Genomic DNA, 11,756 nt, shown 5'->3' on the forward strand with positions numbered 1-11,756 from the left:
ATGCACTTGTCAAGGCAGTTTTCCAAATTAATTATATTATAATAATGGATTTATTACTATAAATCATTATTGTTATTAACATAGTTAATATTATTAAATTATTATACTAATATAAATGATATATTAGTAAATGATCCCTAATCTTAAATTACATTACAGTAACGTCCTAACTCTCCTCAACATGTTGCTAAGGGCTGCACCTCTTCTCAGACCGGAAGACAAGAACAGCATGTGGAGAACTTATGGCTCCACAGATCCTGAAGGAGAACGTTTACGAGCACGCCAACGTACGTCTGGATGGGGTAACTTTACAGATCTCTCAAGTCAAATACACCAGATGTGTCCGACTCTGGGAAAATATGAGATGTTTTATTTTAAGAATAAACTACAAAAATCATACTACAGCCATTAACCTCTGCCACTGAATCATAGGGAAAATGTCAGCTTATTGACATAGTCTTTGTCAGTCTTGGACATGCACACACCTGCAGTGTGAGCCCGCTGTATTGGAGCCAAAGGTCAAGCTGTTGTCAGCTCACTGATCCGTGTCAACCGCCACAGGAATCGTGTGTTTGAAGACGAGGGTGCTTTTGTAATCCTTGAAGTGTAACAGATAAAATTGCACAATGAACTGAAAGTTTTGTTCAGTTTATTAAGAAAATGTATTGATATTTTTTATGAAATCTAAAATATATATTTTTATATATGTGTGAGATGTGTCAACACGTGTGTGTGTGTGTGTGTGTGTGTGTGTGAACACATCTCATATAAACTCCACATATCCCACATTTTCATGCTATCAACCCAGAATTATAACCTTATAATTGAAGTCAACGTCTCCTCCTAACCCCCATAACACATTCACGCATGGTTATGTGAGGTAACGGCTGACCAACATAACTAACATAACTTAAATAATATAGCTTAACAAATAACTAATTTAACTTAACTAAAATAACTAATATGTTCAGGGACATTTTTGGAGTTGAATCATCAGAACAAATATTTAGACAAGAGGAAGGACTGCACCCGACTTCCTGTAAGTCATGTGACGAGAACACGAGATTGGTAAAGATTGACAGACCATAATAGTATGAAAGACTCATTCCAGATTACAGACGTGTCTGTTTGGTTTTCCTGATGGGGCTGTGTTGTCTATCAGATCTTCAGACCCTCAGTCCACCTTCTGTATGGCTGGAGGAAAGAAAAGAAGCTTCTAGACTGTATGCAGATGAATGACCTGTCAGAGTTTCTTTTTCTCTTTTTAATTAGAGAATTGGAGAAAATTAGTGCAGTGAGTCTTTGCAGTGTGTGTGGATGCTGTGAGACTTTTAATTAAAAGCATCACTTTGAGTAATGTAGTGTTAATGGATTGTAATTGCACCGATTAATATAATGTACATGATAAACACTGTCTTGTCCCCCAGGATGAATCTAAACCTTCACTATGAGTGGTATCCTGTAAACTTGCAAATCATCACATGGTCAACACATGGTCGTTTCACTTGTAATACTGATGTATACGGGGTAGTTTAGTCTCTGAATATTAGTTCAGTTTGAGCCAAACCCTTCCAAGGGAAAAGATGGTCACCTCCACAGCATTGTTATATTTTAGAATGGAGGTCTTAGGTCTGGTCGACTTGTTTCACAGACAGAATCACACGCCACACGAGTTCTGTACAAGTGACACATGAAAAATGAATGGCGTCCTCTGTAGAGAATTACAAACACCGCATTTACATTTTTGTTTGTAGCTGCAAACAAAGTACTAATACTCCTCCTCCTCCCTTTTGTCTCTCCATCTCTCCAAATAAGTCACATTTCTTCAGTCCTATCCTTTAACTATTAATTATTAAACATTATTAATTTATTCATTATTATTAATGACCTATTGTAACAGGTTCCTTTACTTGGACCAACCTAGCTAAAGACACATCTGTGGAGCTATCAGGGATTCCCAGTGAATCTTGGGCTGGTAACTGCGGTTTGGTGCAGTGTTTTAATTAACTTCTGAAGGTATAATCTTGGGGAATCAGCAGCACTACAAATTACTGTGAACTGTCACTTTAACCTTCTTCACCCCATGATCTATAGGCATGTGGCTGTCATAGGTCAACAACACTATAAACAGTAGCTGACAGCTACAGTCCAAAGATCCATTATGTAGCGTGGTGCTAACACTGAAGGTTGTCAGTGACAGTCAGGGTTTGAACAGATTGTGTAGATGCTACCATACCAACCACTGAAATATTCCTGTTTAGACAAGCATGTAAACCCATTAACCCTGCGGATGTCTCGTATTGACCTGAGTCATTCATCCAAGCCACGGTTCTCCCCTCCTCACGAGCCTCGCTCTCCCCTCTCACGGGCCTCGCTCTCCGCTCTCACCTCCTCACGGGCCTCGCTCTCCGCTCTCACCTCCTCACGGGCCTCGCTCTCCGCTCTCACCTCCTCACGGGCCTCGCTCTCCGCTCTCACCTCCTCACGGGCCTCGCTCTCCGCTCTCACCTCCTCATGGGCCTCGCTCTCCGCTCTCACCTCCTCATGGGCCTCCCTCTCCCCTCTAAATTTTAAGCGTAGTTTGATCTCACCCTGGGTCTTCACCTGGCAGTGTATCACTTTTGTGCCACAGGGCAATCTGTTTAGGATTGCGGGTCATGAACAGCTTGTGAACCAATCAGTGGACTGCTGTTGAATGTAATATTTGGTCATTAGTTAAAATCTGTAAAACGTCACACACTGCAGATTTTTGCACATGACACAACAGCAGAAATCCATGTAGAGAGATTCCCTGACAAAGACCAGGTGGAACACAAACATTTTCTAATCTGTATTTTTGAAAACACAGAACTTCACTTTCTAGCATTCTCCTTAACAATGAGTTTAGCAAGAAGTCCTTGTGAGACCTCATGCTGATGTGCTATAATGTTTCTTCTCATGAAGAAGACTGCAGTCAGTGCTCCTGTGAATCCTGGGTAGTAGTAGTCAGACGATCTGCTGACGTTCAGAACTAGACCACTGAAACAAACAGCACAGCCAGACAACAACATATTTCAGTTGTCTACTCCATACGATATTAGATACGATATTTTTCGTATATATATTAGAGAAGTTTTTTCAGCATTACGTAAGATTTCTTACTTACTGTTAATGTATTTCTTAGATGATCATATAGGGGCGGTTTCCCAGACAGAGATTAAGCCTAGTCCTAGACTAAATTGGCCTTTTAACTCAGAGTAACAGAAATATGCTTTCTTAGTCATGGCTCAAAATAGTCCTACATTTAGTCTAATTCTGAATTATGTAATCTCATTTCTTGAAGGAAGATTAGTGCTAATGCAGGACTAAATTGAGGTTTAAATTAAACCTGACAGGAGGCATGTTTAACTTCAGATTAATGTTGTTTGTCAAAGAAGACACATGGATTACTTGGACTATGTCAATGAAGACCAAAGAGTACCACCAGCTAGATATGTTCTTGCTGACAGAAGTGACCCATTTCAACATTTTGATGACATTAGTTTCAGAGATCGTTTTAGAATGTATAAAATAGATGCCATGGAGATTATCTCATTGTTGGAACACAAGCTTTCATCTGTGACTCAGCGAGGACGGCCTTTACCTGTTCGTCTCCAAGTGCTCTTGACTTTAAGGTTCTTGGCATGTGGCACCTTTCATCGAGAAACTGGGGATTTAGTTGGTGTTAGTGAACCAACAGTATGTAAAGTCATTCACAGAGTATGCAGAGCCATTTGTGACCTAAGAGGACAGTACATAAATTTCCATAGAAAAAGTACATTTCTATGAATATGGGCACTTTCCAGGAGTCATAGGCTGCATAGATGGAACCCATATTCCCATAAAATGCCCATCTACTCCAGATGCTGAGGAATACAGGAACCGCAAGAATTGGTTTTCCATAAATGTCCAAGGTGTATGCACTCCCCAATTACTGTTTTCAAACATTGTTGCACGTTGGAAAGGTGCTACTCATGATTCCCGTATTTTTCTTAACTCATCTCTGTATGCTCAATTTGAAAGAGGAGTACACAACGGAATATTGCTTGGTGACAGTGGGTACGCCCAGAAGAATTTTTTGTTTACGTCATACTTGCATCCAGCAACAGCTGAGCAGTGGCGCTACAACCAGGCTCACATGCGCACTAGGGGTCTAATAGAGCGCATGTTTGGAATTTGGAAGAGTCGTTTTCAGTGCCTTCGAAAAACACTCAGGTTCAAGCCAAGAAGATGCTGCATTGTCATCATTGCAACAGCTGTTCTACACAACTACCTGAAACAGCGTGGATGCCCTGATCCTCCAATTGAAGAGGATGACAATCCAGATGTACCACCATTTCCAGCAGACGCCAGAGAAGGACTTGCATACAGAGATGCATTTGCACTGTGCCACTTTAAGTAGATATTCTCAACATTATACTTTTTTTTAACTTCTGCTCAAATTATATACATTTCACATGTAATGAGTTAATAAATTTTTATTTCAAAGTAAATGTGTACATTTTGTTTGGTGCATTACAGAAATAACCATTACATCCAACATATCATTTATTTTATAGATTTATGTACTACTGTGGCATTTGAGACACTTGCATGTCTCTCTCCTTCATCTTCATTTCCAGTTCTACTTGTAGGATCTTCATTTTCATTTCATGCTCCTCCTTAAGATAATTTAACTTATGTTCATGAAATTCATTTGCCAGCCGTTCATGGATAGTGAGCCTTTTGTTGTACTGACCAGTAGGCCTACTGGCAGACGCTGCCACACATGTTGTTGAGGATGTGGAGGGTAAACTACTTTGCAACTCCACTTCAGTTCTGTCCATGTGACCTTCTCCTTGAAACCAGAACAGTTCAAATAAATGCAGATTACATGACACTGACACAAATACAGTTTTAAATGTTATAAATAAAAGACAAGATGAACTGAATTAATTTACCCAAAGTAGGTGCCTGAGATCCATCATCTGAACTGTCTAAATGGTCATCATCTGGTATGTTCTCCAAAGGTTGCTGACTCTCCATTATTCCTGTCAGTAACTCATCCACCTGGTCAGGATCTTTATGTGCAGCCCCCCCACCAGTCTTAAACCTCTCTCTTCTGGCTTCAGCAGCAGTCTTTTTGAGGCTTATTTTTATATTCTTCCACAAAACCTGTATAAAGTAACTTATGTCAACTCACTCATTTCACAAAAGAGAAACCTAATAAAGCCAATTATTCTTACTTGGAGTTGTTGTAATGTTCTTGTAGATGTGTGTTCATTTGCATTAAATTCATTGCAAATAGATTTCCAGGCATTCCTTTTCTTTGATTCCGCAGCTGATGTGTGTTGTTTATCTTCAATAACCGGGTGTCTTGAAACTATTTGCTTTAACAGAGTTTTCTCATGCTCAGTAAAGTTTTTTGATCGGAGTCTCTTCTCTGCAGCCATAGTTTTACTTGTATCTGACTCTCCAGTTATGCTATACAATGCTATTTTACACATTTCCAGGTCCATTCCATGTTTTATAGGCAACTTTGCTCCAGCTAATTCAGACTATCACAGGTGGTTTTAAATCAAGCTTGTTTACTTTAATTCAGGACTCCATAGTCCAGGTGTTAGTAATCAGTAGTTAATCTGTGTTTCAGAAAGCCTTTTTTAAAGACATGATTAACTACTCCAGATTAAGGCCTGGTCCTGGCTTAAGTTAAACCCTGTCTGGGAAACCACCCCATAAAGTTCTAGAGGTTTAAAACAATATAGGGTTAAAATGAATGGCCAGCATCAAGAGTTAAACCAATGTCATCCGCAGGACACCGTTAAGAGCAAGTTCCTGTCCACCAGCCCTGTGACCTCATTCCTCCTGTCAGTAGGTGACCATCTGATGACATCATATCCCCTTCCTGGACCAATGGCTGACCATCTCAAGACCCCATAGTGCGTATATAGTGAGGTCAAGGATGACTTCAGAAAGCCCTGCATGAATTAGAGGAACGCTGGTGGACGTTCAGAGCTCATGGCCAGAGCAGGATGAGTCGCTGCAAGGTGCAGATGCACAGCAGGACCTCATGGAGACATGGCTGCTCCTCAGGTAGGGCTTGCTGAACACAGTAACACATTTACAAACCAGGGGTGGGTGGGTGGGTGGGTGGGTGTGTGTGTGTGTGTGTGTGTGTGTGTGTGTGTGTGTGTGTGTGTGTGTGTGTGTGTGTGTGTGTGTGTGTGTGTGTGTGTGTGTGTGTGTGTGTGTGTGTGTGTGTGTGTGTGTGTGTAGATAAAGCTATACTGCTCAGATTTGGGAAAATGTAGAACTTGTCTGTACTCGTGGTTTAAGCTTGTTTTCAATTGAAGAGAATATTTCCTTCCTTCTCTAATGCAACTGTGCGCTGCTCTATTTAGTAGTCTACTGATCTAGTATCCAGGGTGACCTGCAATAGTCGCTGACTCGACTATAGTCGACTATACCCCCTAGTCGACTATGAATGTCATAGTCGAATGTACCATTCTAACTGCATGGGGGTGCCCAAGGATGCTGCTAAGCATTAGGTGTTACATGAAATGTCTTTGTTTTTGTTATATATAGCCTTTTGTCAAATAAAATCATCCTAATTTCTGTTAATAAATATTTTTAAATGATGTGTGCGCATAAACAATAGGCATCTTCTTTACTACACATTAATAAATCACACCCTGCTGTTGTACAATCCAAATGAGCGGAGTTGAACACGCTACAGGATAGTCAGCATCTGCCGAGATTATAATGGCTACTAAAAAAACTTCAAAAGTATTTTGAAAAAGATAAAGATGAATCAAACAAAGTAAAGTGCAAGTTATGTCATCAACGTCTTTCATTTTGCATGACAACAACCAACATGGCATACCATTTAAAACGCGTAAGGCGAAAAAAAAACGGTCGTGTCTACTCGTCGCGGTGCGTCTCGGCGAGTAGGCCTATAAACATTTTTTGTTGTTTGCTTTTTAAACCCCGTTACTTGAACCTTTCCTTATAATTGTTTTGCTGTTGTGTGGCAATTTTTTTTTCTTTTTCAGGCAGGCATATTTTATTTAAAATATTTTTGACATTTTGCACAGTGCCTGTCTGACAGTTCGATATGCGCACTGCACACTGACGGTTAATGTTCTCTAACGTTTCATTAAAAAATGAATAATAAATAAATAAAAGCTGAATAAAGCCAACATGTTTATTCATTTATCTGAGTGTTTTAGGTTTTTACTTTGAAGTGGAAAAAAGTCCTGAATGAGAACGGGATCCCGTTTAAGGTGCTCTACTATTATTCGACTATTAGTTGTCTAAAGGGAAAATCTGACGAATCAGATTCGACTATGAAAATCCTTAGTTGAATACACCTCTAGTATCCAGTATAGTTTATGCCTGAGTCGCAGCAGTCCAATACTGCTGGAGTCGTAACCTCTTAAACATACATGAGCTGAACTACAGTACAGTGTGTATCCCCCATTCTACCCCATTCATCCACTTACACACACACATACAGTATGTGTATGGACCGGTGTATTTTACAGATTGACTACCTCTTCTCCTCATTGCATTGTCAGTCAGAGTGTTGATATTCTGACATTCCTTGAACCCCCACCTCTCCCGTGGAGAATTAAGATCAGAATGGATGGACATCTGGTGCAGAACTGAATGAGGTGCCCGTCCGCTCTGTCAGCCATGTATACAAGCACCACTGCAGCACGAAGAAACCCATCAGTGTTGAGTTATTGTTCGTGCTATCAGTGTTGAGTTATTGTTCGTGTTATCAATGGTGAGTTAGTATTCGTGTTATCAGTGGTGAGTTATTGTTCGTGTTATCAGTGTTGAGTTATTGTTCATGTTATCAATGGTGAGTTAGTATTTGTGTTATCAGTGGTGAGTTAGTGTTCGTGTTATCAGTGTTGAGTTATTGTTCGTGCTATCAGTGTTGAGTTATTGTTCGTGTTATCAATGGTGAGTTAGTATTCGTGTTATCAGTGGTGAGTTATTGTTCGTGTTATCAGTGTTGTTATTGTTCATGTTATCAATGGTGAGTTAGTATTTGTGTTATCAGTGGTGAGTTAGTGTTCGTGTTATCAGTGTTGTTATTGTTCATGTTATCAATGGCCAGTTAGTGTTCGTGCTATCAATGTCGAGTTGTTTGTGTTTTCAGTGTTGAGTTATTGTTCGTGTTATCAGTGGTGAGTTTGTATTCGTGTTATCAATGGCCAGTGAGTGTTTGTGTTATCAGTGTTGAGTTAGTGTTTGTGTTATCAGTGGTGAGTTAGTGTTTGTGGTATCAGTGGTGAGTTACTGTTCATGTTATCAGTGGTGAGTTTGTGTTCGTATTATCAGTGGCCAGTTAGTATTCGTGTTATCAGTGGCCAGTTAGTATTTGTGTTATCAGTGGTGAGTTAGTATTCGCGTTATCAGTGGTGAGTTAGTGTTCGTGTTATCAGTAGCCAGTTAGTAATTGTGTTATCAGTGGCCAGTTAGTATTTGTGTTATCAGTGGTGAGTTAGTATTTGTGTTATCAGTGGTGAGTTAGTATTCGTGTTATCAGTGGTGATGGTGAGTTAGTGTTTGTGTTATCAATGGTGAGTTAGTATTCGTGTTATCAGTGGTGAGTTAGTATTCGTGTTATCAGTGGTGAGTTAGTGTTCGTGTTATCAGTGGTGAGTTAGTATTTGTGTTATCAGTGGTGAGTTAGTATTTGTGTTATCAGTGGTGAGTTAGTGTTCGTGTTATCAGTGGCCAGTTAGTATTCTTGTTATCAGTGGTGAGTTAGTATTCGTGTTATCAGTGGTGAGTTAGTGTTCGTGTTATCAGTGGTGAGTTAGTGTTTGTGTTATCAATGATGAGTTAGTGTTCGTGTTATCAGTGGTGAGTTAGTATTCGTGTTATCAGTGGTGAGTTAGTATTCGTGTTATCAGTGGTGAGTTAGTGTTTGTGTTATCAATGGTGAGTTAGTGTTCGTGTTATCAGTGGTGAGTTAATGTTTGTGTCATCAGGTGATTTTGCATTACATCAAGCTCTCTCACATGCCTTGAATACTCATTATGCTTAGATATCTTCAGGGAATAAATGAAAGGTTAATCATGACCAAACTCTTCAACAAGACAAGACACTTACTTTAGTGTGCTGTAGCTAGTCTGTTTTTTCTTGTGTGTGTGTGTGTGTGTGTGTGTGTGTGTGTGTGTGTGTGTGTGTGTGTGTGTGCGTGCGTGTGCGTGTGCGTGTGTGTGCACAGCTTGGCATGGGCCCAGTGCCAGAGACACTTGCATTGGCAGAGTGGTGGACCTGGTTCAGAATCCAGATTGCCAGGGGTTACAGAGTTCTGGAATTCCTGGAGTGAGACAATCTGTAAGATGTGCCAGGATTTAGCTGCATTACTCACACACACACACACACACACACACACACACACACACACACACACACACACACACACACACACACACACACACACACACACACACACACACACACACACACACACACACACACACACACACACACACACATAAATGATAGCAAGGCTTCTCATGGTGCTCCTTGGTGATTCTCCACTCTAACTGTAAGAACAGAAGTCAGAAGTGAAACAGTACACATTGTGAAGCAGCAGTAGGATGGTCCTCTCTCCTCAGTCTCGTCGTGTTGATGACACAACTTCATCTGGTGTGCTTTTATTTTGTGTACTAAATACATTGTCTCACATCACACACACACACACACACACACACACACACACACACACACACACACACACACACACACACACACACACACACCTAGCTTTAAATGAACTATTTTGCAGGTTTATGTAACATTAATCAATACATTTTACCCAAGAGCCAACTTGGATAACTACATTATTTAAACACGGTGCATGAACTCATTCAACATTAGAAACACAATTAAAGCCAAGCTGTAGCAAAACTCCAGGCCAGAATATTTGATTCATAACCAAAGTGATGGGGCCATCAAAGCAAAGAAAATGAACTTATAATTAAGATTGCTGAGTTACATTAAATCTACACATCATCAAATTATAGTCCGCCCCCCTCCAAACCCAAGAAGTCAGAGTCACTCTCTGAATGATCTTGTGTGCCAAACAGAATATTAATGAACATCCTTATTCAGACTTAAACTCAAGTGTGTAAAAGCGCCGTATGTGGTGAATAGGATATTTGATTCATTTTGATGTCAGCTTGGGTGCTGCATGCATACATGTAAAGTAACTGTAAAGACTGTTTACAGGGAAATGAGAGATGAGCATAGGAACAGAAATGTGTAAGAGACTGTAATGATATTAATAATATACTGCACTGGGGTAATTTATACAAAACATCAGACATGGAGATTCAGCGATAAAGGGTGGAGGAGGGAGAGAGAGAGAGAGAGAGAGAGAGAGAGAGATGAGGGGGAGAGACAGAGAGAGAGACAGAGAGAGATGAGGGGAGAGAGAGAGACAGAGAGAGAGAGAGATGAGGGGAGAGAGAGAGACAGAGAGAGAGAGATGAGGGGAGAGATGAGGAAATGCATGGAGCTGGAGGGGCGAGGTGAACAGGAGATGCGAGAGCTGAGCGAGCCTGTTAAAACAAGTCACGCTTACCTGAAGGTGAAATCACCCATAATGCTGATGTTGTTTTTACAGCACCGTGTAGAGAATCTGGCCGCTCCTGGAGTTTCTAATACATCACAGATAGGACTTTCCATAAATACAGAGTGACTAAAGGACAGGGAGAGGCTCCGTGGTGTTTCTGTGCCCTTGAAATACGCTGATCCCAGTATGCGTGACTTTCTGTTCTCCATTAAACCTGAATTTCATCAAAGCTTTAATAAGGATTGTACTGACAATATTGGGGACTCGGAGGTAACTCAGAAATTAGTATTTAGTGAATAACACTCACTCTAATATATATCTCCAGGCTATTAGCAATGGCCGTCTACACTGCCGTTTGAGTGATGATGTTTTTTGAAAGACGCACCAAACGGGCCCGAACTGCTCCTGTCCTCTCTACAGGCAAACACTACAGTCCGTTTCACAACGTGACTGCGCGGACTACCTTTACCAGATTTGTTTGCTAACCCACATACATAACGTGGTTTAACCTTCCTCTTCTGCTCTGGGGCTCTGCGAGGACTATCGTCTCAGAAATACAACAAAGTCATGTTTTAGGTCCGGTCTGCTTTTGCATTTTTGTTTATTTCTTTAATTTATGTGGTCTACCTACAACAGATGATTTGGTGTAGCATCGCTGCTTGTGCTGTAGCATGGACCTGTTTGTCGTTTGCACTGACCAGTTTGAGTCAGTGGGACGTCGGTGAGACTGAACTAAACGTAACACACACCGCTGACTCGCTTAAGGCTCCGTGTGAAACTCGCGCTTGTGAAATTTGATTTCATCAATTCATCAATCGATCATCAATCTGCACACGTGGACCACCGCATGTTCTGTGGACAACAGCGTGTGCAAAACCGTAATGACGGTCCAGCACCGAAATGTGTATCACGACACCCCTGCTTCGCCTCTTATCAATGTAAGATCTTTCACCTAGTCTGCATCTCTCCTTCTAGAGATAATGCACAAAGACAACTCACCCTCTATCCACAGACATCACCGAGTGCAGGAGGATTTATGTCCCTCCTGGAGCCCTGTAGCAGCTGCTACACCACAGGCCCTGAAACATGAAAGAGAGACTCTGTACTGCCTTGCAGGCCTCCACACACCTGTGGGCCAGGCTGACGGTTCTGTAAT

The 11,756-nt window shown here is 40.9% G+C and overlaps 1 long non-coding RNA gene across 1 annotated transcript; it reads right to left on the reverse strand.

The window, feature by feature from the left end:
- Positions 1 to 4,525: 4,525 nt before the first annotated feature.
- LOC143513799 (uncharacterized) lies at positions 4,526 to 5,426 on the reverse strand. The gene is made up of 3 exons (XR_013130668.1): positions 5,244 to 5,426; positions 4,959 to 5,172; positions 4,526 to 4,855 (listed from the first exon to the last, which is right to left on the reverse strand). It is a non-coding gene; the product is annotated as an uncharacterized LOC143513799 (long non-coding RNA).
- Between the last annotated feature and the right edge of the window lie 6,330 nt (positions 5,427 to 11,756).

The sequence above is a fragment of the Brachyhypopomus gauderio genome, chromosome 5 (assembly GCF_052324685.1).
Source record: "Brachyhypopomus gauderio isolate BG-103 chromosome 5, BGAUD_0.2, whole genome shotgun sequence".
Lineage (NCBI taxonomy): Eukaryota > Metazoa > Chordata > Actinopteri > Gymnotiformes > Hypopomidae > Brachyhypopomus > Brachyhypopomus gauderio.